Source organism: Schistocerca americana, chromosome 10 (genome assembly GCF_021461395.2).
Source record: "Schistocerca americana isolate TAMUIC-IGC-003095 chromosome 10, iqSchAmer2.1, whole genome shotgun sequence".
NCBI classification, from domain to species: Eukaryota; Metazoa; Arthropoda; class Insecta; order Orthoptera; family Acrididae; genus Schistocerca; species Schistocerca americana.
This window is the reverse complement of record NC_060128.1, coordinates 177,819,686-177,847,086: the sequence shown is the minus strand read 5'-3', so window position 1 is coordinate 177,847,086 and position 27,401 is coordinate 177,819,686. Positions and strand designations below refer to the sequence as shown.

General features: G+C 40.4%; 1 long non-coding RNA gene across 2 annotated transcripts in view; it reads left to right on the top strand.

Annotated features, from left to right (window-relative positions):
- The window catches only part of LOC124552425, a 55,697-nt gene that overhangs the window by 25,420 nt on the left and 2,876 nt on the right, over positions 1-27,401 (top strand). For both annotated transcript variants that reach the window (XR_006967917.1, XR_006967916.1), the window contains exon 4: positions 14,925-15,054. This is a non-coding gene — a long non-coding RNA (uncharacterized LOC124552425). The remainder of the gene's footprint in view (positions 1-14,924; positions 15,055-27,401) is intronic.

The following is a 27,401-nucleotide window of genomic DNA, read 5'->3' as shown; positions in this document are numbered from 1 at the left end:
TTCTTTCCCCCATTCCTGTCAATTGTTTCCTTATGCTCTCCCTGAAACTCTGTACAACCTCTGGTTTAGTCACTTTATCCAGGTCCCATCTCCTTAAATTCCCACCTTTTTGCAGTTTCTTCAGTTTTAATCTACAGTTCATAACCAATAGATTGTGGTCAGAGTCCACATCTGCCCCTGGAAATGTCTTACAATTTTAAACCTGGTTCCTAAATCTCTGATTTACCATTATATAATCTATCTGAAACCTGTCAGTATCTCCAGGCGTCTTCCATGTATACAACCTCCTTTTATGATTCTTGAACCAAGTGTTAGCTATGATTAAGTTGTGCTCTGTGCAAAATTCTACGAGGCGGCTTCCTCTTTCATTTCTTCCCCCCAATCCATATTCACCTACTACATTTACTTCTCTCCCTTTTCCTACAACCGAATTCCAGTCACCCATGACTATTAAATTTTCATCTCCCTTCACTATCTGAATAATTTCTTTTATTTCATCATACATTTCTTCAATTTCTTCATCATCTGCAGAGCTAGTTGGCATATAAACTTGTACTACTGTAGTAGGCGTGGGCTTCGTGTCTATCTTGGCCACAATAATGCATTCACTATGCTGTTTGTAGTAGCTTACCCGCATTCCTATTTCTTTATTCTTTATTAAACCTACTCTTGCATTACCCCTATTTGACTTTGTATTTATAACCCTGTATTCACCTGACCAAAAGTCTTGTTCCTCCTGCCACCGAACTTCACTAATTCCCACTAAATCTAAATTTAACCTATCAATTTCCGTTTTTAAATTTTCTAACCTACCTGCCAGATTAAGGGATCTGACATTCCACGGTCCGACCCGTAGAATGCCAATTTTCTTTCTCCTGTTAACAGCATCCTCGTGAGTAGTCCCCGCCCGGAGATCCGAATGGGGGACTATTTTACCTCCGGAATATTTTACCCAAGAGGACGCCATCATCATTAACTATACAGTAAAGCTGCATACCCTAAGGAAAAATTACGGCTGTAGTTTCCCCTTGCTTTCAACTGTTCGCAGTACCAGCATAGCAAGGCTGTTTTGGTTAGTGTTACAAGGCCAGATCAGTCAATCATCTAGACTTGCCCCTGCAACTACTGAAAAGGCTGCTGCCCCTCTTCAGGAACCACATGTTTGTCTGTGTTATACAACTTTATATATTATCTAAATTTTCATCTGATAAGAAAACTAAGTATTAAGTAAATATTTGGCCAAGAGGTCAGCTTAAATTGCTGTGAGTGAAATGAGAAACAACAAAATTCATATTCTTCCTTGTTATAAATATTTCACTCTTTATTTCCAAATATATGATGATTTCAGAGTGAGAGGTTAGGCAGGAACCTAGGAGGACAGCTTTAATTGCTGTGACTGAAACAAGCAACATAAAATCCAAGTACTTCTTTCTCACAAATATTTGGGTGTTTATGTCTGAATATATGGCGACTTATGAGTGTGTGTGGCCAGACAGGAACCTAACATGACAAATTACTGCGAATGGAAAGAGAAACAATAATATTTATATTCCTCCTTGTCACAAATATTTGGCTGTTTATAATTGTGTATCCTATCATACACAAAGATCAAGAGGAGACAGATACTTTAATATTACAGTCAGTGGCACTTCTGGCTGGTATATTTCTGCCATTAATGACATTATGATGCTGGAGGTACTAGAACTACTTCAGACAGAGAACAAAATCAAAAATAACTGACAATACTCCTTATATTAATGGGCAGATATGGTTCAACAAGCTACCACATGCTTTTAAAACTTGTGAGCCAAAGCTGTTCCACAGGGAGTTAAAAGCCTTTTTAGTAAATAAGTGTTTGTATTCACTCAATGAATTCTAATCTACTTGCCCACAGTTGCAACATGAAATATAATTAGAATATCAATATTAAAGTATGTTCCTCTACTGTGTGTAAGTGTTACCTATATTAATCTACTCAACCAATGTATGACATTTGCAAAGATCATCAGCTTGATGGTCAATAAGCAGAATATGTTAATGAATAAATAAATAAACACCTTCACGACAGTCAGTTTCTACAGAGGTTTTACAGCATAATGGGTGCATTGTACGGTTTTTGTTGCTGATTCAAATAAATATGCTTTATGTGAATTCGGTTTTAAATTGAATGTTAAAATTTTAAATTAAATGTTGAAATCAGTTTTTAAAGGAACCTTGAATTCATTTGAAACAAGTTTAGTTTTTACGCATTGCTTTGGTACATATTAGGCTTGAAAATTTCCAAGTTCTTTTTGTGGTGCTTTAGGTAAGCATTTCACAATTTTTTTCCAACAGAATACTGTGTTATTCTGTGTCTTTCTGCACTACGTCTAGCACGTCAAGTTCATGGTTAGAAGAACACGTTTCAATTGCATCCATACATCCATTAAACTTTGTTCCACATGTGCATAATACATTTCTTGATCTACTTTCACAAAACAATGTAGATGATACCACCATCACTGCACATATTCTAATACCACTTGATACAATTTTACTGCATAACATGCAATTTATAGATGATAAAATATTTGCAATTTATGGAATGATTTACTAATATGTCTACATGCATTCCGATCTTGGACACTCTCTTCATTGTCTAGCGTCTACCATCAATGTAGTGTGCAAAACTACACCCAAATATTACAGATATTCTGGTGACTGCTTACAGTTTAACCGTTGGAACCATACCAAAAGTCACAGAACTCCACCCATAGGGGTGAAAATAAGAGAAGTTGTCACGATGTCAAAAACTTGAAGTTGACGTCCATCATCTTAGTTGCCCCAAAACATTACCTTTAGTTGTTTTATCAAACATTCCAGCTTGCAGTGTTTATGGATGTACATCTTGTTCTGATCATAGTCTAAAATCACTTTTTGGAAAGTGTTTTATCATATGTATGAAATACTGATTTCCCAGAAGAAGGCAAATAAATATTGAAGGAATAAAGTGATGACTGCTTGCAGTGATATGTTTCACTGGCTCAAATATTAGTAAGTCGAAGATTCTTCTGATAATCCATACAGGTTGCTTTCTTACTCACACATTTTCTGGACTTCAAATGTTCAGAACACTTAATCTCATAAAATTTATCTGCCTTCTTTTTATGTAGTTCATTTTATGTCGTTAGATGTTGTTTCTGCTTATTAAAAGTTTGCATCTGAGTTACATATTTATCATTGTTAATCCATAAATTAAGTTTAGAACAGTCTGCTATAAATTTGCCACACACTGACCAAGTTTCAGTTCCGAGGTAGCCAAAACTTACGTTGTATCACAGGAAGCCATTTAATTGAATTACTTCATTAATCTATTCCATTCTGTAAATGGAACATTCTAAAAACGTCTCAATTGTTCGCACTTCCAATAGTCACTTGTGACGTGACTCATGGCCAGCAATTTTTTTGAAGAGTCAGAAATACACCACAACACTTTCCATTTCCTTGTACTTGTAATCTGCACAGGACTGGAATACTCATCTTCATTTTCCGACATTTCTGATGCCTTCATTTCACTTAGGATATAACTTCACGCACAATCTAAGTAACAGTAACACTTGAGTGTTTCAGCTCCAATTAAGAGAAAACTTATTTTCCAACCTAATGTTGATGCAGAGTATGTGCAATTGTACGAGGCTGTTCAAAAGTTTTGGAACTTTGGCTACAAAATTTTTTCTATGCTTACCTTTTACACTATTGGCGATTAAAATTGCTACACCATGAAGATGACATGCTACAGACGCGAAATTTAACCGACAGGAAGAAGATGCTGTGATATGCAAATGGTAACTTTTCAGAGCATTCACACAAGGTTGACACCAGTGGCGACACCTACAACGTGCTGACATGAGGAAAGTTTCCAACCGATTTCTCGTACACAGACAGCAGTGGACCGGCGTTGCCTTGTGAAACGTTGTTGCGATGCCTCGTGTAAGGAGAAGAAATGCGTACCATCACGTTTCCAACTTTGATAAAGGTCGGATTGTAGCCTCTCGTGATCGCGGTTTATCGTATAGCGACATTGCTGCTCGTGTTGGTCGAGATCCAATGACTGTTAGCAGAATATGGAATCATGGGTTCAGGAGGGTAATACAGAATGCCATGCTGGATCCCAGCGGCCTCGTATCACTAGTAGTCGAGATGACAGGCATATTATCTGCATGGCTGTAACGGATTGTGCACCCATGTCTCGATCCGAGTCATCAGATGGGGACGTTTGCAAGACAACAACCATCTGCACGAACAGTTCGACGATGTTTGCAGCAGCATGGACTATCAGCTCGGAGACCGTGGCTGCAGTTACCCTTGACGCTGCGTCACAGACAAGAGCGCCTGCGATGGTGTACTCAACGACGAACCTGGGTGCACGAATGGCAAAATGTCATTTTTTCGGATGAATCCATGTTCTGTTTACAGCATCATGATGGTCACACCCGTGTTTGGCCTCATCGCGGTGAACGCACATTGGAAGGGTGTATTCGTCATTGCCATACTGGCGTATCATTCGGCGTGATGGTATGGGGTGCCATTGTTTACACATCTTGGTCACCTCCTGTTCACACTGACGGCACTTTGTACAGTGGACGTTACATTTCAGATGTGTTACGACCCGTGGCTGTACTCTTTATTCGATCCCTGCGAAACCCTACATTTCAGCAGGATAAGGCATGACCACAAGTTGCAGGTCCTGTACGGGCCTTTCTGGATGCAGAAAATGTTTGACTGCTGCCCTGGGCAGCACATTCATCAGATCTCTCACCAGTTGAAAACGTCAGGTCAATGGTGGCCAAGCAACTGGCTCGTCACAATACACCAGTCACTACTCTTGCTGAACTGTGGTATCGTGTTGAAGCTGCATGGGCAGCTGTACCTGTACATGCCATCCAAGCTCTGTTTGACTCAATGCCCAGGCGTATCAAGGTCGTTATTACGGCCAGAGCTGGTTGTTCTGGGTACTGATTTCTCAGGATCTATTCACCCAAATTGCGCGAAAATGTAATCACATGTCAGTTCTAGTATAATATATTTGTCCAATGAATACCCGTTTATCATCTGCATTTCTTCTTGGTGTAGCAATTTTAAAGTCCAGTAGTGTACTTATGGAACATGGTCACCTTCGAAATACTCTGTTCGACAATTGATACACCATTCCCAATGTCATTTTGACATCTGGAAACAGCCTTGATACACCAATTGCTGGATTGTGCGAAGTGCCATATGCGAAATTTCTCTTACCTCGTCTAATGTTGCAAATCTTCGCCCTTTCAACGGGGTTTCCAACTTGGGAAATACAAAAAGTCTGCACAGGCCTGGTCTGGAGGATGGGGCAGCACAGTGATTTCATTTTTTGTGCAGTAGTCACGCACTAGCAGGGATGAATGTGCCCTTATTGTGATGCAAGAGCGTTTTATTATTTCGCTACATTTCAGGCCGTTTCCTTCTGACATTTTCTCGCAGACGTCACAACACATCCTGATAGTACCATCAATTAACAGTTTGTCCCTGTGGCATGCAGTCATGATGAACTAATCCTCCAAAGTCAAAGAAAACTATCAACATGTCTTTGACACGTGACCTGACCTGACGAGCTTTTTTTGGTCTTGGAGAACCTTTTCCGACCCAATGTGAAGGCTGAACCTTGGTCTCAACATTATAACCATAGACCCAGTTAGGATTCTCTTAAGGGACATCTCGTTCTCAATTGTGTGATCCGAAAGCTCATCACAGATTGTGACGTGAAGGTCTTTCTTGTCTTGACTCATGAGCTGTGGAATGAACCTGGTGGAAAGACGATGCATTCCAGGATACCGTGTCAGCATTTCATGACATGATCCAACTGAAGTGTCATATTCTTCTGCAATCTCTCAGTCAGTCAGTCTTCGATTGGCTCGCACAATTTCGTTAACGTTCCTGACATGAGCATCATTGGTAGATGTCATTAGAGATAAGAATGGCAACCTGACAAATGACAAGGAAATAATTATAGACAGATGAAAAGAGTACTTCTCAGAACTCTTGACTCTTCATATCCAGATGAGATGCTATGAGCAGACACCATGGAGGAAAGGAAAGATGAAGAAGATTGGGAAGTGAATGGAGAAGATGTGAAGACTGCAATCAGAAAACTCAGAAACAACAAGGCCCCAGGGAAGGAAAGAATAACAGGAGAATTAATCAGAGGGGGAGTGAAGAGCCTGCACTTAGAAATATATAAACTGATCCAGCTTACAGGGAAGAATGAGACATTGCCAGAAGACTGGAAATTGGCCATAATATGCCCAATATACAAGAAAAGATGCAAAATGAAATGTGGTAACTACAGAGGTATCAGTTTGCTGAATGTAACCTACAGGGTACTGTCTATCATTATCCTCCGAAAATTCAACCATTCCTAGAGGGTAACATACATGAGTATCAATTCCAGGAATTTCGTCCAAACTGATCAACAATAGATCACATTTTCACCCTATGACAATTGTTTGGAAAACACTGAGAATGTGATAAACATTTCTATAGTCTGTTCGTCGATTTTCTATTTGCATTACAGCAGCATCACCAGGAATAGCATATATAATGCACTGTGTCACTTCAGAATCCCTGAGAAGCAAATGAGAATGGTGCAAACTTGTATGGATGGCTCAAGAGTAGTTGTACGTTTCTGAGGGGTTGAGACACATCTCAGACAAGGGGATGCTCTCTCATGTGTTCTGTTCAGTCATCTTACATAAAGTAATAGGGGAATGTAGGCAGAAGAAATGGGCTGGAGTACTGATGGGTGGTAATATCAGCTATCTCACATATGCAGATCATATAGTACTGCTAAGTGAATCAATCTATGAGTTGAAAGAAATGTACCAGAAAATGGGCAATTACACACAGAACATTGGGCTAAAGGCGAATTAAGAAGGAGTTCATGCGATTAGGAAGAAGGCGGGCAACAAGAATTTTTGTATGGATGGCGTGAGGTTCAAGAGAGTTAACCAGTTCAAATACTTGCGATCTTGGTTTACCAGTAATAACACTGCAGAAATGGACATCAAGGAAAGAATGGCAGTGGGAATGAAATGCACGTTTCCCTCAGGAAGACGCTCCGCTCAAATCTATATCGGCGAATACTAAGATGAGAATCTATAACACACTGATATGCCCAGCAGCCATGCATGATTCAGAAACCCGGACCATGACAAAATGCGAAAAGGAAAAATTATTAGTATTTGAAAGGAAAGCAATGTGGAAAATATGAGAACCAATCTTACACAAACGAAAATAGAGGAGGAGGAAGAATGAGGAAATTTACCGTTTGATGCAACTACCAACAATACTACAGAAGCTGAAGAGCAAAATAATCCAGTGGCCAGGCCATGTAGCCTGTATACCAGAACAAAGACAGGCGAAAAAAGCATTTGAAGGGGAACCAAACACCAGAAATCCCATAGGATGACCAAGGCAGCACTGGGTGGAAGAACTCTCGGAGGTCTGGCAGCCATGGAGATTGAAAACACGTGGAGGAATGCAGCACAAAACGGAAAGGAATGGTGGCTGCATGTGGAAGCAGAGCCTGTGACTGCTGGATTTTTTTCTTTATTGAATTTTTATTCCCCCCAGAGGTGGCTGGGGGGGTGGAGGGTGAGCAGGCAGTGGCGTCACATGCCACTCTGCAGCCTACAGAAGTTAAAAACGTAATGAGGAGATAATAAAACAATAAAAACAGGTGATAAAATTATGACTGGTGAAAACTGTGACATGACGAAAAGTTGTGAAGTGAAAATATAAAAATAAACGGTTGTTGATGCTGAGTAAAACACACAGTAATTATACAGGTACAATTAAAAAATACGGCGACAGTCTGGTTTCTGTTCACAAGAGTTAAAAAAAAAAAAAAAAAAAAAAAAAAAAAAACAACACACACACACACACACCTAGCGACAGTATGGTGTCTGTTCGCAACACTGGAACGGGACGCACAACACTGAACGCACACTTAAAACTGCACCATAGAGGAGAAGGGGGGGGGGGGGGTGGGGGACCGGACTGATGAGGAGGGAAAAAAAGGAGGAGGGGAAAAGAAAAAAGGGGGGAGCCAAAGGAGGGAGAGGACACAGAAAAAAAGGGGGACAGGGCGGACGCGAGAAAGAGTGGGGAAGTGAGTGGAGAGGAAAGAAAAAGGAGTCGAAGAGAGGGTAGGTGGGGAAAAAAGAAACAGGATGGAAGGGGGGGAGAGGGAACCCAGGAAAAGGACAAAGTGAGGGAGGGGAGGTGAGGATCAGAGTTGATAGGAGGGATAAATGGATGGAGAGAGGGCATCGTCCAGGAGGGGGAGTTGACGCAAGCCACCACCTTGGGAAAGCAGATGAAGGGTGTAGAGGTGGAGGGTAGTGGGGACACAATGGTGAAAGTGCGGCAGTGGGTGGGGGTTGGAGAGGAGAGGAGCAACCAGGGAATGGGGGGGGGGGGGGGAGGGGGATCAAGTCAGCAGGAGGTGTAGAGGACTCAGATATGTTCAGGGAAAAGGAGCAGATGGGGGAAAGGAATCAGGTCATAGAGGATCCGCATGGGGGATGGGAGGTGTATACGGAAGGCAAGGTGGAGTGCATGGTGCTCGAGGATCTGGAGGGATTTATAGAATTTGGGGAGGAGGGAGGGGGGGATATCCAGATGGGACTGGCATAACAGAGGATGGGACAGATTAAGGATTTGTAGGTGTGGAGGATGGTAGAGGGGTTCAACCCCCATGTCCGACCAGAGAGGAGTTTAAGGAGGCAGAGGTGGTTGTGGGTTTTGGATTGGATAGAGCAGAGATGAGGGATCCAGGTGAGGTGACAGTCAATGGTGAGACCAAGGTAGGTGACGGAGGGGGAGAGGCGGACAGGATGGATGCAGATGGTAAGGGAAAAATCAAGGAGCCAGGAGGAGCGAGTGGTACAACCTATGATGATTGCCTGGGTCTTGGAAGGATTGATTTTGAGGAGCCACTGGTTACACCATGTGGCAAAAAGGTCAAAGTGACTCTGGAGAAGTCGTTGGGATTGTTGAAGGGTAGGAGCAAGGGCAAGGAAGGTGGTGTCATCGGCATACTGCAGGAGGTGGACCGGAGGGGGGAGGGGGGGGGGGGGAATTGGGGCATATTGGTCGTGTACAGGAGGTAGAGGAGAGGGGAGAGCACAGAGCCCTGGGGCACATCCACAGAGAGATAGAAAGTGCAGGAATCGGCGTTACAGATGGTAATGTAGGAGGGGAAGGAGGCAATCAGATGGACATAGTTGATAGGAAGGGCCTAGGTCTAGAGTTTAAACAGGAGACAGGGATGCCATATACAGCTGTAGGCCTTTGGCCTTTTCGAAGTCTAGGGAGACAAAAATGGCGGAGCGACGGGAGTTAAGCTGGAGGGAGAGGAGATGAGTGAGGTGTAGGACTTGGTCGTCGGAAGAGAAGGAAGGCCGAAAGCCACATCGGGTGTTGGGGAGGAGGTGGTGTCAATGGAGATGGTGATGGATGTGCCAGGTAAGGATGGATTCCAAGAGGAAGGTAGCAGTATGGAAGATGTCATCGAGATGTTGAAAGGTAAGGTCATGGCGTTCGACCTGGATGCATATGGAGTACCGGTAGGCATATCAGTTAGCACGGGAGTAATCATGGACAAGTTAAAGAGGAATGTCAGGGCGGGGATGGCGACCATCAGAAATTGTGAGGAGGATAGGAGCATGGTCACTGCCAATTAGGGCAAGGACTTCAGTGGTGATGCGCCCAAGGATGTTAGGAGAGGCTAGGATCATATCAGGAATGGTGTTAGATTCGGGTCAGGTGTGATGCGGGAGGGGAACCAGGTCTCTCTGGAGGGTGGTGATAAACCAATGCCACTGCTGGAGTTCGTCAGGAACACAGCTGTGGATATTGAGGTCTGCGGCAATCACATAGGTGGAGAAGGTACGGTCAGTACGGGATGGGCGTATGAGAGCGGATGTAGATGGTGGAACATGTGATGGTAAGGGTGTGGAAGAGGAGGCTGAAGGTGAGAGGCTCGGCAGGATTGTTGAGGAGAGGTTGGAGCCAAGCAGGGAGGTGCTTCAGGTAGCCAATAGCAACCCCCCACCCCATGCACCAGGTGGTACAGGTTATGGGTGCGGTGGAGGGTGTAAGGGGTTGTGGAGATGGAGATATGGGGTTGGAGGAAGGTTTCATTTAGGATGAAGGCATCTACGCAGTGTCGATAGTGGGTGTGGAAGAAAGGAGTTTGTGGGGGGGCAGGGAGCGAATGTTATGGTAAAGGATCTGTAGTGTTGTTGTGCCATGCTATGGGAGATTTAGTGGAGGGTGGTGAGGGGGGTGAAATGGACCTGGTTGTGGGAGTAAGTGGCATAGGTGATTAGGTGGAAAACGGAATCTTTTCACTTGGAGTCGAGGGGATCCGACCCTCGGGAATCAACTGCTGTGTAAAGCAAAAGCGGTGTCCAGTATCCTTGGCCGGGAGGGGAAGGGGGTGGCTACTGCAGTGGCGAGCACCGGGGGCAGCAGCTGACGGATAGACGGACAGCTGGCAGCAGCGGTGACGGCTGGCACACAGATGGCGGGAGCAGGAGGGGCAGTGGGCACTCCCAAATGCCTTAATTCCACCCTGTGTGTAGCCCAGGCAGTGTAATCTTTTCACTTGGAGTCGAGGGGATCAAACCCTCAAGAATCAACTGCTGTATATGTGTGTATACACGTACATGTACGTGAAAACTTTAGCACAGATTCTCGCTTTTACACAAAACAAATCTTGCCACACTATAGTACTTCCAATCCTCTACAAGATTTCATTTTGAACTAAATTTTAAATTTTAATGGACCTTGATCGTTATCTCTATGTACCATTAATTAATATATATATATATATATATATACTGTTATGCACATTTATGTTCATGATTTATCTGACTAGTACACTGTACCAAGTTTAATCTCCTATACAGTGGATAAATGAATAAATACAAGCAGTAGTTGCATGTACTTGTATTAGTTTATCACAAAGATTCGTGTAGGTTTATGTACCTTGAAAACCTCTAAACAAAATTTCAAAGTGAAACAAGCAACTTATTCATGAAAAACTGACACAGAGCAGTCCTGTCGATCAATATTCTCGGAAATGAATCAAATAGATTACTGTTGAGAAGATCTAATAATTTAGCGCAAAAAACCAAGTGTGAAACTAAATGGTATTAATTAAACATTTGTTAAAGTACATGTGAAATGCCCATTTAAGAAGCATGTATACATTATAGAGGTTAGGCTATCATTACTAAAAAAAAAAGTGTCACATGCTTTTTGAAGCCAAATAACCACTTTACTGTGTCTAGGCCACTGAGACCATTCCTTTATTCACAGTGTGATCTTTGTTGTTGTTGTAGTCTTCAGTCCTGAGACTGGTTTGATGCAGCTCTCCATGCTACTCTATCCGGCTGCAAGCTTCTTCACTCCCAATACCTACTGCAACCTACATCCTTCTGAATCTGTTTAGTGTATTCATCTCTTGGTCTCCCTCTACGATTTTTACCCTGTGCGCTGCCCTCCAATACTAAATTGGCGATCCCTTGATGCCTCAGAATATGTCCTACCAACTGATCCCTTCTTCTAGTCAAGTTGTGCCACAAATTTCTCTTCTCCCCAATTCTATTCAATACCTCCTCATTAGTTATGTGATCTACCTATCTAATCTTCAGCATTCTTCTGTAGCACCACATTTCGAAAGCTTCTATTCTCTTTTCGTATAAACTATTTATCGTCCACGTTTCACTTCCGTACATGGCTACACTCCATGCAAAAACTTTCAGAAAAGACTTCCTGGCACTTAAATCTATACTCAATGTTAACAAATTTCTCTTCTTCAGAAACGCTTTCCTTGCCATTGCCAGTCTACATTTTATATCCTCTCTATTTCAACCATCATCTGTTATTTTGCTCCCCAAATAGCAAAACTCATTTACTACTTTAAGCGTCTCATTTCCTAATCTAATTCCCTCAGATCACCCGATTTAATTTGACTACATTCCATTATCCTCATTTTGCTTTTGTTGCTGCTCATCTTATAGCCTCCTTTCAATACACTGTCTATTCCATTTAGCTGCTCTTCCAGGTGCTTTGCTGTCTCTGACAGAATTACAATGTCATCAGCGAACCTCAAAGTTTTTATTTCTTCTCCGTGGATTTTAATCCCTACTCTGAATTTTTCTTTCGTTTACTGCTTGCTCAATACAGAGATTGAATAACATTGGGGATAGGCTACAACCCTGTATCCCTCCCTTCCCAACGACTGCTTCCCTTTCATGCAGCCGTGGCTTATTAAACTGATAGTTCGATAATTTTCACACCTGCTTTCTTTGGAATTGGAATTATTAGATTCTTCTTGAAGTCTGATGATATTTCGCCTGTCTCATACATCTTGCTCACCAGATGGTACAGATTTGTCAGGGCTTGCTCTCCCAAGGCTATCAGTAGTTCTAATGGAATGTTGTCTACTCCCGGGGCCTTGTTTCAACTTAGGTCTTTCAGTGCTCTGTCAAACTCTTCGTGCAATATCATATCTCCCATTTCATCTTCATCTACATCCTCTTCCATTTCCATAATATTGTCCTCAAGAACATCGCCCTTAGAACTGGGTTTTCATCTGAGCTCTTGATATTCATGCAAGTGGTTCTCTTTTCTCCAAAGATCTCTTTAATTTTCATGTAGGCAGTATCTATCTTACCCCTAGCGATATAAGCCTCTACATCCTTACATTTGTACTCTAGACATCCCTGCTTAGCCATTTTGCACTTCTTGTCGAACTCATTTTTAAGACGTTTGTATTCCTTTTTGCCTGCTTCATTTACTGCATTTTGGTATCTCTCCTGTTACCCAAGGATTTCTATTAGCCCTACTCTATCCTCTGCTGCCTTCACTATTTCATCTCTCAAAGCTACCCATTCTTCTTCTACTGTATTTCTTTCCGCCATTCTTGTCAATCGTTCCCTAATGCTCTCCCTGAAACTCTCTACAACTTCTGGTTCTGTCAGTTTATCCAGGTCCCATCTCCTTAAATTCACACCTTTTTGCAGTTTCTTCAGTTTTAATCTACAGTTCATAACTACTAGATTGTGGTCAGAGTCCACATCTGCCCCTGGAAATTACTTACAATTTAAAACCCAGTTCCTAACTCTGTCTTACCATTTTATAATATATCTGAAACCTTTCAGTATCTCCAGGCTTCTTCCATGTAGACAACCTTCTTTTATGATTCTTGAACCAAGTGTTAGCTATGAGTAAGTTATGCTCAGTGCAAAATTCTACCAGGCAGCATTCCTTGATCCCATTCCATATTCACCTACGTTTCCTTCTCTTCCTTTTCCTACTATCGAATTCCAGTCACCCGTGACTAGTAAACTTTCGTCTCCCTTCACTATCTGAATAATTTCTTTTATCTCATCATACATTTCATCAATCTCTTTGTCATGTGCACAGCTAATCGGCATATAAACTTGTACTATTGTGGTAGGCGTGGGCTTCGTGTCTATCTTGGCCACAATAATGCGTTCACTATGCTGTTTGTAGTAGCTTACCCGCATTCCTATTTCTTTATTAAACCTACTCCTGCATTACCCGTATTTGATTTTGTATTTATAACCCTGTTTTCGCCTGACCAAAAGTCTTGTTCCTCTTGCCACCGATCTTCGCTAATTCCCACTATATCTAACTTTACCTATCCATTTCCCTTTTTAAATTTTCTAACATACCTGCCCGGTAAAGGGATCTGACATTCCACGGTCCGACCCGTAGAATGCCAATTTTCTTTCTCCTGTTAACAGCATCCTCCCGAGTAGTCCCCACCCGGAGATCCGAATGGAGGACTGTTTTATCTCTGGAATACTTTACTAAAGAGGACGCCATCATTTAACCATACAGTAAAGCTGCATGCCCTCAGGAAAAATTATGGCTATAGTTTCCCCTTGCTTTCAGCTGTTCACAGTACCAGCACAGCAAGGCTGTTTTGGTTGGTGTTACAAGGCCAGATCAGTCAATCATCTAGACTTGCCCCTGCAGCTATTGAAAAGGCTGCGGCCCTGTTCAGGAACCACACATTTCTCTGGCCTCTCAACAGATACCCCTTCATTGTGGTTGCACCTATGGCACGGCTATCTGTATCGCTGAAGCACGCAAGCCTCCCCACCAACAGCAAGGTCCATGGTTCTTGGGGGGGGGGGTCCTTTAGCACTAATGAGTGTAGGAGCCATTGGTTTAAATGGTGATTAATACCATCAGAACTGCCAACTGATGTCTTTTGTTGAATTGCAAATTGCTGGAACATGCCTTCAAAAATGAATTTGGCGTTTTTGCTGTTACTGGCCACACACTGAATGACACTTCAACTCAGTTCTTAATGTGGTTATACCTCCAAGTAGTTCTCTTCCTTCGGCGTTTCAAAAATCTTTGACTTTGGTGACATCTCCACGAGTCATTATAGCAGGTTTTGCTTAATTATTTCCTCATTGCACACATTTGTAGGCTGCCTAGGAGAATGTATGTAAGTTTTTTTTGCAAGCGTGAACACTGAACATGCTGTGCATACGACTTTAAAGTTGGAAATGTGATGGATAAGAATCAGTATCACTAAGCAAAAAGGCATTGTTTCCGCAATTGTAGCTTCGTCAGCTTTAGACGCAAATACATTAAACAAAATGGGAGTCACATTTATTAAGCCAGATGCGTCACATTACTAGATCAAATACGCATTAAATCGTTTGAAAATGCGTCCCTGACGTTATATCATTAGCGTAAGTACTGTAATATTTGCTATGTGAAACAAGTGTTACGTGCACACAACAGAAATTATGAACAAAAAGCAATCGTAAACAACAGACTGTTGTGTGTTGCAGCATCTAACATGGCGACGCCAGTTGCCAAACAACTTTAGCCACTGTGGTTGGCAGGGCCAATGCGCTAACTGTTGTCAGCACTGTGAGAGTGTCTTCGAGTGTGTTCTTTGCGTTCGTGAGATGGAAGTAGGTAAGGAAGAAGTTTTCGTTATACTAGCAAATTTTTTATTTGAATTATGTAGGAAATTGTGATTAATTGACTGTAGTGTGTATTCCTGATCATTCACGTGCATCAAACCAATTAAATGCTGTGTTTCAGTTCACTTAATTGTGATAATTTTTTGTAATTTCGTAAGTTTACCACACGTTTACCAACTTGTTGCCCAAACAATACTGATCACGAGTGAATCGTAATTTGCAGCTGTGATGAGATACATTAGTTTCACAGTTTACATTTCGTGTGTACAAATACCGCGAAAAATGATATGTACAGGAATTTTTGAGGTCTTACGATTAACTACGAACAATGAAATACGGCTGATTTTACTGTGTCACTGAAAAACGACTTAAACTGCTGAAAGTTACTTTGCGAACGTTGTGTACTTAATATGTGTCAGAGTACTTCGTTGACGCTTGTTCCTTCGCAAATATGGGTTTTCTGAAATTGCAGTTTCCTTTGCCTAATGCTAGGACAGATTTATTAAAGGGTCATTCCACGTCAAATCAACAAATGAAACCATCGTTTTCAACCTTACCCTCTTGGATTTAAATGAAATTAAGTATGCCTATAGTACTCATAAATAGTACCACAAATTAATTTTTCCACGTTTTTCTGATAAAAAGTTACCGAGTAATGGACTTTCAAAAATTGAAAAAAATGACAAATTTTTGACTCTTGGAACAATGTTGTTTTCTTTATAACTCGTGTTCTAATTAAGCTAGAACAATAACATTTACTTCATTAGAAAGCTCTCTTAAAGAGCTTTTATGATACCAAACAAACAACATTGTTGAATTTATCGAATTTTGAAAAACTGTATTTTTAAAATTCTAAAAAAAAAGTATGTGAAAGATACACTTCACATCTACATATTCTGAAAGTTTCAACTTGTGATGAGCATGGGATCACTGTCCAAAGCAATTTTATGTTTACCACAATTCTCCAAAATCACAGTCAGATAGGTGAATTTCTATTATTTTGCTACACATGAAAATATTACAGTGTTAGATTTTGTTATATGGTCCACAAATTGTACTTTTGAAACGAATAACTGCTTATTAAGCTTTAGTGGTAACTATTTATTAATAGCTGTAAAACTGCGGGGAAGAAAAAGGAAGCTATCTCTCATTTTAAAGATTATATTTAAAATGATTCTTTGGTGTTACTATCTGCAATCTATTTAGTATTTTATCTCTGGTTAACATTGTCAGCAATTTTCACCTATTGTTGAAAGTGACCCACACAATCTTTTGTTGTGAGGCAACTGTAGTGAAATTATGTGTTTTGAATCTAGCTTAAAGCTACTTTTGTACAAACCTCACAAGAGTCTGTAAGTTTGTATGCCTACAACCAGTTAATGTTTGCATACTATTAACATAATGAAATATTTTTTTTTACAGGAAGTGAAAGAATAGAGAAGTTATATTGTGTAGTGTTGAATATAGAAAGCTGGGGCATTCAACTTCAATAACATTTTTTATATTAGTTTGTTCACTTGAGAAATATAAAATGCCTAAAAATTCAGCTTTGTGCTGTAATCCATTTAATGAAAAGGGCCACAATAACCACAAGAAAAACTGTTGGCCTGTTTCACAGTGGTTGATAGCAAGAAAACCTTTCTTAACTTTAAATCAAGAATTGTGTGACAACTGCCGTAAAAAATTTGTGATACGTCTAGCACAGAAAATGATGATGATCTATTGTATTCTGTGGTGAAACAAGAAAATGAAAAGGTTTTATGTGATAGTGACATACAAGACATTGCATCAAGTGAGGCCTTAGAAAGGTTGAACGCTTCTTTGCAGTCTGTTGGTAAATCGCCAATTAAGAAGAAATGACTGTGTGAAGCAAAATAGCCTAAGGAAAAACTCATTAAATTAACTTCAACAATTCAATCGAAGGTATTATTGCTTCCTTCCGAAAAAGAAGAGGAGGTACATGATCATGCAGAATCTGAGATGATCAGTCAGCTAAAAGATAAATTTCTTACATGTACATCTTGAAGTAAACAGGTGGATATTCTTACCATTTTACCTAAAAGCTGGAGTTTTAAGAAGCTTCCAGATGAATTTAACATAGCATATTATATGGCTCGAAGAGTAAAAGATTTGGTGAAGACAAAGCGAGTTTTGTCTTCACCAAACTCAAAACCTGGCAAGACTCTTGATCAAACAACTGCTGATTTTGTTAGAAACTTTTATTGATCTGATGAGATAAGCAGGGCGATGCCTGGGAAAAAAGATTTTGTGCTTGTGAGAGATAACGGAAAAAAACTGCAAGTACAAAAACAGCTAGTTTTAAGTAATTTGAAAGAAATTTACGTGAACTTTAAAGACAACCATCCAGGGCTCCACATTGGATTTTCGAAGTTTGCAGACCTACGTCCCAAAAATTGTGTTTTAGCTGTAAGTAGTGGTACACACAGTGTCTGTGTGTGTACTACCCATCAAAACTTCAAACTTATGCTGACTGGATGTAACATTCCTCAGCTGACAAAGGATGAAGATAATCCAATAAAAACTTACAAAGACTGCATTGCAAGAGTTGTATGTAATCCGTCATTACCTGCTTGTCATTTTGGTGAACATAACTTCTGCCCTGACCCAGAAACATTTAAGACATATTTACAAGATTTGTTTAATACTAATGATATTGATAATATAACTTATCAGCAATGGGTTTCCGTTGATCACGCTTCTCTAGAAACAATCATAAAATCATTTGACAACTTTATTGATTGTTTTTTTGATAAATTAAAATTGCTTACACGACATTCATTTGTTGCTAGTCAACAATCAACCTTCCAAAAGAGACTGAGAAATGAACTTAAAGAAGGCGAGGTCTTAGCGATCTGTGACTTTTCTGAGAATTACTCCTTTGTCATCCAGGACAAAGTTCAAGGCTATCACTGGACAAACATGCAAGCAACAATTCATCCCATTGTTGCTTATTACCAGGGTGGGAACAAACTCGAGCACCCAAGTCTTGTAATCAGATCAGAATGCCTAACACATGACACCGTTGCTGTGCATTTGTTCCAGTCGTACCTGATGGACTTCCTGAGTGTTAAATTTGGTAGAAAACCAAGAAAAATATATTATTTCTCTGATGGAGCAGCAGCTCATTATAAAAATAGGAAGAACTTTATCAACCTGTGCCATCATGAAGATGATTTCCAAACTGAAGCTGAATGGCATTTTTCAGCCACCTCGCATGGGAAGGGAGCTAGTGATGGTGTTGGTGGAACAGTTAAACGACTTGCAGCTCGAGCACGTCTGCAACGGCCATACAGTGATCAAATAATGACACCAAAACAACTGTACATGTTTGTCGAGGATAACATAGAAGGAATGAACTTCAAATATGCTACTAAAGAAGATCACAAAAATGAAGAAATGAAACTTATGGAGAGATTTGAGAAATGCTGCAAAATTGTAGGGACACACAAACTTCACGCTTTTATTCCTTTTAGCTAGGACAAAATACTAACAAAAGTGTATTCAAACTCTGATGATAGCCTGTGTACTTGAAAAAAATCAGAAGGATGAAATCACGGTTAGTTTCTTACATCCACATGGACCGTCACCATCTTTTACATTTCTGAGTCATCCAGACATTCTTTCCATAAGCAGTAGGGAAGTAGTGGCAATCGTGAACCCTCAAACTGCTACAGGGCGAACATATAAGTTATCCAGTGCAGAAATGTTGATGTGCAACAGACTGATTAGTTCGAAGTATGAAGAAGTGCACTAATAGGATGCCTATTTGTAAATAATAGTAATTACTAACTGAATTTAGGTCTGATATCAGGTATTCATCTTTCTGTGTTTTTTTATTTATTTATTTATTTTTTAAGTTTTCATTTTGTATTTATTAATTACAGAAGCATAAAACATATGTTCTTTTGTCAATTATAAGTTATTTTTAATTTCCACATTTTACAACAACATACAACTGGTGAGAAGTAGGCCTAATATCTAAAATAAATTAGATTTTAAGAATTTTTAAAGCACCTCCCTTAATGTAAAATTGCTTTTGATAGTCATCCCATGCTCATCCCAAGTTGAAACTTTCAGAATATGTAGATGTAAAGTGTATCTTTCACATATATTTTTTTGAGAATTTTAAAAATACAGTTTTTCAAAATTTGGTAAATTCAACAATGTTTTTTTTAACAATTTGTGTATATATATTAAACTAATGATGTTTGAAAAATATATCTAAAAACACAGATGATGTGACTTACCGAACGAAAGTGCTGGCAGGTCGATACACACACAAACAAACACAAACATACACACGAAATTCAAGCTTTTGCAACAAACTGTTGCCTCATCAGGAAAGAGGGAAGGAGAGGGAAAGACGAAAGGATGTGGGTTTTAAGGGAGAGGGTCAGGAGTCATTCCAATCCCGGGAGCGGAAAGACTTACCTTAGGGGGAAAGAAGGGGTATACACTCGCGCACACACACACATATCCATCCGCACATACACAGACACAAGCAGACATTTGTAAAGGTCAACAATACTAATGATGTTTGGTATCATATAAAAGCTCTTTAAAAGAGCTTTCCACTGAAGTAAATTTTATTGTTCTACCTTAATTAGAACACAAGTTGTGAAGAAAACAACATTGTTCTGCGAGTCAAAAATTTGTCACCTTTTCCATTTTTGAAGGTCCATTACTCGGTAACTTTTCGTCAGAAAAATGTGAAAAAATTAATGTGTGTCATGATTTATGAGTAATACATGCATACTTAATTTCAAAAAATATCTGAGAGGGTCAGGTTGTAGCACTTGTTGATTTGACTTGGAAATGCCCTAAAATCAAGTTAGGACCAGTGATCAAAATTAACTACCTGTGTGGTATAAGTACTCAGCCTTCTGATTTCGCCATGATCATAAGTTGTAATATACTTGAATGTTCTTGGTATTTATTTAACGCTCCCGTTAGCACTGGCGCCAGTGTGACCCCATGCAACTCAGAAATAGGTATCTCCCTTGTTTTCGAAGCTATTTTCAGAATTTGTCATTCTCCCTATAAGAACAGGATGGTGATTCTTCTGAAAAACCTAGAATTCTCAGGAAATTAAATTTTACCAGGAAAAATTTGGAAAATCTCAGAATTTTGCATTTTTTAATATAGCGTTGGAATTTTGAGTTTTGTGGGTCACAAATTCTAAAATAATTCAAATTAAGCATTTGTGCCTTCATCCCTCAGACATGACAGACTCCAGAGCAACAAGAGCATGCAAATCAATTCATTCATTCTGCTGTTGGTTCAACTTGAAGGCCCATATGTGATTTGGGTAATAGATGTTGAGTGCTTAGTATCTTCAGTGGCCTGTTTTGTGGGTGCAGGAGTCAAGGGAACGTCCATTAGTTGTTAGTTTTAAAAATTGTGGTGTTTTTATTGGGGCAGATCACAAACACCCAGTTTTTTATGATATGTTTCTATAAATCAGCAGAACATTTGCGTGAAAGCTTGTCAGTGTAACCTAGATGTAAGGCTGGAGGTAGGATACTATCAGTGTATGTATAATTTTACAACACGATTGATTTTATCTGTGGTTTTGCAAATATGAATTGAAGAGACAAGAACGTGCTTTTTTAGCTGTTTATGTGAACACTCCAATTGTTGCATTTATAATCGATTGGCCACTTTAAATACATTTAAATTTTGCCCAACTTCACCTAGGTAATTCCTTAAACTGCTATGTGAATTTAAATCTACTATTACAAATCTTACAAATTTAATTGAAATATAATTGATAAGCAAATTGGACAGATTACAGCATCAGTGTGTACATTCTCTTGAGTGATTATAAGCAGCAGTTACATTTACGTATTGGACCCCCTGAGGTAATGGTTGTGAATTGGTGAAGTCAACAAATGTGAATGAGCCGTGCGTGGCTCATGTTCCCGCCATAATGTATTTTACACCCTGTTTTTAACATACTACCACCTCACTACGTTACTTTAAATTACTGGTGTCACTGAGATGCTGCTTTGCCTGACCGTGAGTGCCACTAGAACCATGTATCAGTATATCCCCTCTCGTAGTATGTTTGCTCGACTGCTATTACTTCCCGGTCATTGTCCGTCATAAGGGCAGTTCGGGTTGCGAGTTCGGGTCTGCCAGTCAGTTGGAAAGCGTCTGGAATGCAGTCTGGACCTGCCAGTTGGGGAGTTGCAATGCGGCATTAGTGCAGTCGGGTTGGGGCTGTGAGGTATGCATCGACATGGCTCACCCGACCGTTGCTGCCACGCTTCACTTGAGCCGGGCCAAGCTCTTGGTGGATCGTCAGTCGGTCGTCTTACCAGACAACTCATTTTTCTCGCCGTTCATTGATGAGTCAGCTGTGTGTGTGTGTGTGTGTGTGTGTGTGTGTGTGTGTGAGCGCGCACGCGCGCGCTTGTGTACGCATGCGCTTCGACTCCTGATTTGTCTTTGTGCATATTTAGTTACTGTTGGGTATCGTTCAGGTCTTCGTGCAAGTTTTTCTCAGGTTGTGTGTGTAGTTGACGTTATTTCCACGGACAACTATTTTAGATGTTGTCGGCATTCTGAGGGTAGTCGGTCGGTTGGTGCAGACCAGGGAGGATATCTCCATGTGGTGCAGTCGGCTAGGTCCACTGGTGGTCCCTGCGCAGTGTCAGAGCGTGTGTGGAGCTGTCGGATCGCTACGATCTTCGTGGTTCACCGACCCAGGACGTCAAAGTTGAGTGGTGTCGTAAGTACCCAAGCCATGTCCGTTCATGTTGTGTCGTTCGTTTCGGTGGTTTGCTGTTGGGGATCTTTTCCTGTGAGTAACACAGAGTATTAGTAGCGATGTAATCGAGCCGCCGTGCGGTGGAATTAACTATATTGGTTCACTACAATTCAAGTTTAGCAGTGGAATTTTCTGCCTTGTGGCCGTTAGTGTTCCAGTTACCTGCCCTGGCCATGTTCCGTTTACCTGCCCTGGCCATTAACATAATTTCAGGAACTGTCCTTTCCTCACCTGTTGTCGCTGTCCAACACGGTGCGTAGTTTTGACAGCTTAATACATATTTCAGTGTGGATAACCACGTCTGTAACAGTTTTGTCTTTGATTTTTCATGTACCGATTGGTGGCTAGCAAGTCGTTTGGTCCGTGACTGTCTCTTGGTTGGGTTACCAACGGATCAAGTGTAGTTGGGACCACCACCTGTCTCACCTAAGTGAACGTTAATGTTTTGAGGGCAGCCCCCCCACCACCACTCCCAACCCCCGTGTGGGTGCGTGCGCAATTACAAATAGTTTTTGTAATTTCTTAATTTACTTCCATTCATTATTTGGGTAGTGTGTGATAGTATACCACCCTGGCTGTGGCCACAAACTGGTCTATAACACAGGCTGAGGTCTAAGTGGTTGGAGGTCTATAATTTGGTTGGTAGTTGTTGACGTCAATGAATGTGATGGTGAAATAAGTTGTGGTATGGTCTGTAAACTGAAGAGCGAGCAGGTGAGTCCTCGATCTTTCTTTCCAGCTACGTCCCAGTGAGCATCCTGGCCCTTCCACAGTATGCCTTTTAAATGAGTGGTACGGCAAGGCAGTGCTCGGACACAAAGGTGTGTTCTTTTCCACATAAATTTCAACTATGTGCAGAATTCAGAAATTTATTAGGTAATAGAATTAACGCAAGAAACTAACATTGACAGACTGTGCAAATTGCTGCTTTGCTAGACTGGAAATTGGTTCTTATAGTTGAATTCTTTTATCTTGGCGGCTCGCGCATGCCCGCCCAGACGCTGGAGATTGCTGCGTTGCCAGTTGCACACGACGCACGCGCCAATAGAAGCAGCGCCATAGTATAGCATTGTTCGCAAGCTTACGTGTAGGGGGGAGCGCGCAGTTCATGAAATAAAGCCACCACGGCAGCATTAACCCTTTCGCTGCTACAAAGACGTGCTCCCTGCATTCCGCGCTGTGGGCGATTTTGTCACTGCACTGCTCGCCTGTGCAGACACATTGTGTTCCGACTGCTTTGACACTCTTTATCATTCGATTCCACAAAAACTATTTAGCTCAAAAATTAGATTTTTACCTATCTTCTTGACTGATACCTTCCCCCCATAAATGACTTAATTTTGTTTCGATGTTCAACGCAGTTATTATGCAGCATTAAATATAGTAAACCTTTGCACGAAATTTTGAAGAGTTTGCAGAGGTAAAAGTCCATAGAGTATACTTTCCGTATGGTCTATTTTAGTTGCCACAATGTTGAGAATGAAATGTGGACAAGATACCTATATATTTTATTTAATTTAAGTACCACATAAGTGTCGTATGTAATATTGAGAAATATTCCACCTTTCGCGACTGTAACAAAAGTTTTACTTACACTGGGCACGTTTGGCTTTATTTTAAAGCACTTCAGTCAATCAAAAGGAAGTAGACAAAATACATTAAACAAAACTGTGGACTTACAAAAACATTAGGGCTTGAATATACCGTCTGTCAGTGAAGTGCTCAGAGCTACGTCAAATATAATTTTGTGTGAGGCACACACAAACAGCATTTATTTGCTAAAACACTGATGAGCCAACACAAACGTTGAATATTGTGCTACCGCAGCACAAAACTACGAAAGGTGACTTGGCACTGGAGGGCACAAAATACAGTCCTCTTATGATGCTTCAAAAGAGAGAAACGCGTCTGGTCTAAATAAGTCGCTTATTACAGTTGCAGAAGAGGGATATATTTCAATACCATTGGTAAAACTGCGACTGTGGAACAAAAACAAGAAATAGAACATGAATACCATTGTGTATGTGCCATACCTTTCATCGATGGAAGTGCTTTAAAATAAAGCCAAACGCGCCGTGTGTATATAAAACTTTTATTACAGTCGCGAAAGACGGAATATTTCTCAATATTACATATGACACCTATGTGGTACTTAAATTAAATGAGATATTGTTATGCAGTAAATATTATATGAAATTTAAGTATCTTGTCCACATTTCATTCTCAACATTGTGGCAACTAAAATCGACCATACGGAAAGTATACGCTATGGGCTTTAACCTCTGCAAACTCTTCAAAATTTCGTGCAATGGTTTACTACATTTAATGCTGCACATCCAAACAAAATTAAGTCATTTATGGGGGGAAGGTATCAGGCAAGAAGACGTGTAAAAATCAGATTTTTTGGCCAAATAGTTTTTGTGAAATCGAATGATAAGTGTGTCAAAGCAGTGGGAACACCATGTGTCTGCACAGGCGAGAACTGCAGTGATGACAAAATCGCGCACAGCGCGGAATGCGGGGAGCTCGTGTCTGCAGCAGCGAAAAAGTTAATGAAGAGGCAAAGCACTAGAAATTTCATTCAAACGAATAAAATTCGTGAAGTAAGGCACTCCAATATTGTTTTTAAATAAAGAAAATATTTAGTACCGCGCAAGGATTGAACTCATAAGCTTTCACTTGTCAGCCCAACACCTTAACCGTTCCACTACCCCAGCTCAGCGGGCAGTGTAACTTTATAAGGACTCTAACACCTCACGCAACTACTTATAAACACTGTTGGTATGACTATGAATTACTCACGCTTCGTCGAAGTACAATAGGAAATAAACAATTACTGCTGTTCTTTATTGCGAAAAAGCAGTTCGTGAGATTGAAACAAACACCTTTCCTTGCTATCGCCTGAGTTAGGAGTCTTATTGCTTGTTTGTGCTTTTTCCAAACTTTCTGTAAAAGAAAGTCTGCTATCAAGACATTGCTTTTCTTCTATTACTTTATCTATGACTGAACGTTTCTAAAACTGAAGACACTCGTCCGTGCTCTGCACTGCTGTCGAGGTCTGGCAACGTCGTTCTCTGTTCATTGTCTGACTGTGTTTTGTGACGTCAGATGCGCAGAACGAACCTAAACTCGGCCGCCAAGATATATGACGCGGACTTTAGTCATCCTGTATGGCATCTAAGGAGTTTTTCCAGGAAATGGCACTTCCCTCGCCACAAATGCTGCTCTGTCTCAGGTTTACATACAGAATATAACAGACTGATACACAGTATAGCCTGATTTGTCATTCCACACCATTTTTAACACATTTTGCCATTTTTAACAAATTTTTCATTGTGAAATAAGTCTGAAAGATAAATTCAGAACCCCTGTATTAGATAACTGACAAGTATTTTGATGCATATTACAAGTATGTCATACATGAATTTTGAAAAATGTAGGTGGGGTACACTAGCAACTTCTACTCATTATTCTACTGGCTTTCTTCTGCAGTCTCTCTGAGTGACACATTGGGGCACATCATCCAGATATTGAGTACGACCGGCTGTAGACACCTAGAGCGCCCACAGATTTTTTCGGATAAACAGTACACAGCTGAAGATACTTATTGGCGATTAGATCCCGTAGAGTTACAAAATTTGTTGGGCAGGGGAGGAGGGGGTGATTGTTGCTGTGTTTCACCCACTGTTCCAAACAATATGACATTTTCAGTGGGATACAGATAGTGATTTACCATGCCAGTCAAGTTACAATAGTTCACCTTGAGTGTTAGGCAAACCAGGAATGTGTGCAAGCAACTCTATGAACACTGCTGATGTCATTTTGGAAGATTGTAGTGTCCACAGAATACTTGTCATGATGATGTAGAAGAAAGGGGAATACTTGGCCACCGAGAACGTCGAAATAACCATCCTGGTTCATGTTGATGGTACCCTGAATGTCTTAAAGTCACGGTATGAAAACCACCGAGGGCTGTACTGAGACAATGGCAAGATAGTTCGTTGCTGAGAATGCAGCTGTACAGCGGGCACCTACACTGACTGAAAGAATCTGTTGTAAGAACTAACTGTGACGGATACATCAGTTCTCACACCCTTCATGTTCCTGTCTTCACCTGAAAGCAGATTTCTTTCCCCTAGTCCTACACTGTAAATGATTGCTGTTGTCACATCATTTCGTCCAAGTACCATTCTAAAGAAATGACTACTACCGAGCAGGTGTCACATGGCTTGTGTTGTCAACAGCATGTTCAGTTCATGAAATTGCCACGTACACAGCTAGTTCATGTTCAACAGTAGAATTTTTCACTATGGAATTTTTGTGTCTCAGTTCGGCAAGTGGATACTGAACAAATGTGTGTGCTATTTCCGGCAGGGGATGACTAGAGTGCAACTATGTAAGCTACAGTTCTTCAAAGTATTTGATAGCTCATTAAGTGAAATGGTGAAGCATTTCATATATAACACACAATATCATCTCGCTTCAATTTCCTGCCAGTAATGCCTTAAATGAGAGCTGAGTAACTCATTTTTAAAAATATGCAGTGATTTTGATGCTAAATATACCAGAAATATTGATATTAACTCAGCTGAACCAGTTAACAAACTATTGGCTTTCGAATTCCAGTAGAAGGATCTAATGAAGAGCACTGATACGGCTGTTTTGAGAGCCTCCTCCTTCTCCTCCAAGTATGGCTTATGAGACACTTATCTAAACAATAAAATAAATTGGGGATGATGACAATTCCAGTGCCTGTAACATCTTCTCAAAGCAGTTTCAGAAAATTAAAAATGATTATAAATATTTAATATAAAAGTGAAGCAGGCTGTGACAATTTTATATTGTTGACAGAATGCGGCATAGCTCCTAGATTTGACATTAATGACAGAATATGACAGAATAAATACATTTGTTTTGCTCTGGGCAAGTAAATGGAAAGAAAAATTTGTTTTTGCTATACATCAAGCTAAAATACAGTTCTTCAGAAAGCCTGTACAATTTGTAATTTATTTTCTACAGTGATATATCTAAATTATTGTGCACAATATTTCTCATCTACATAGCTCATTTAAGTAATAGTCATGAATAACAATAAAAAACATTCAAATTATTATCAAAATTATAACAATTAGCCACATAGCTGTGTGAGGGCACTTTACTCACAACTGCATCGTCCTGTTTGCATTATGGCAGAAACACTCACTTCATGCAGGATTTTAAGTTGTAGTTACATTGGTTTTATACAGCTGGTGTCTATTGAATCCTATAATATGTTCTATGGGGTGTTATCCGGCCTGGCTCATTCAGCAGTAGTGCTTTGTACATTTTCAAAAGCACCCTTTGGGTGTACTCCATTTTATTGTGACAACCCACCATTGTGGTTTGGCTCTTTAACATAGATAGCTTCCCAAATGCTGAGTTTCCATAATTGTCCATCTGCATTATGAAAATATAAGCATTATAAACCTGAAGATGTGCGTATACAGGCACAAAACCATTAGTTGCGAATAAAGCACCTTGATACAGCTATGCAGCTTTTGGAAACA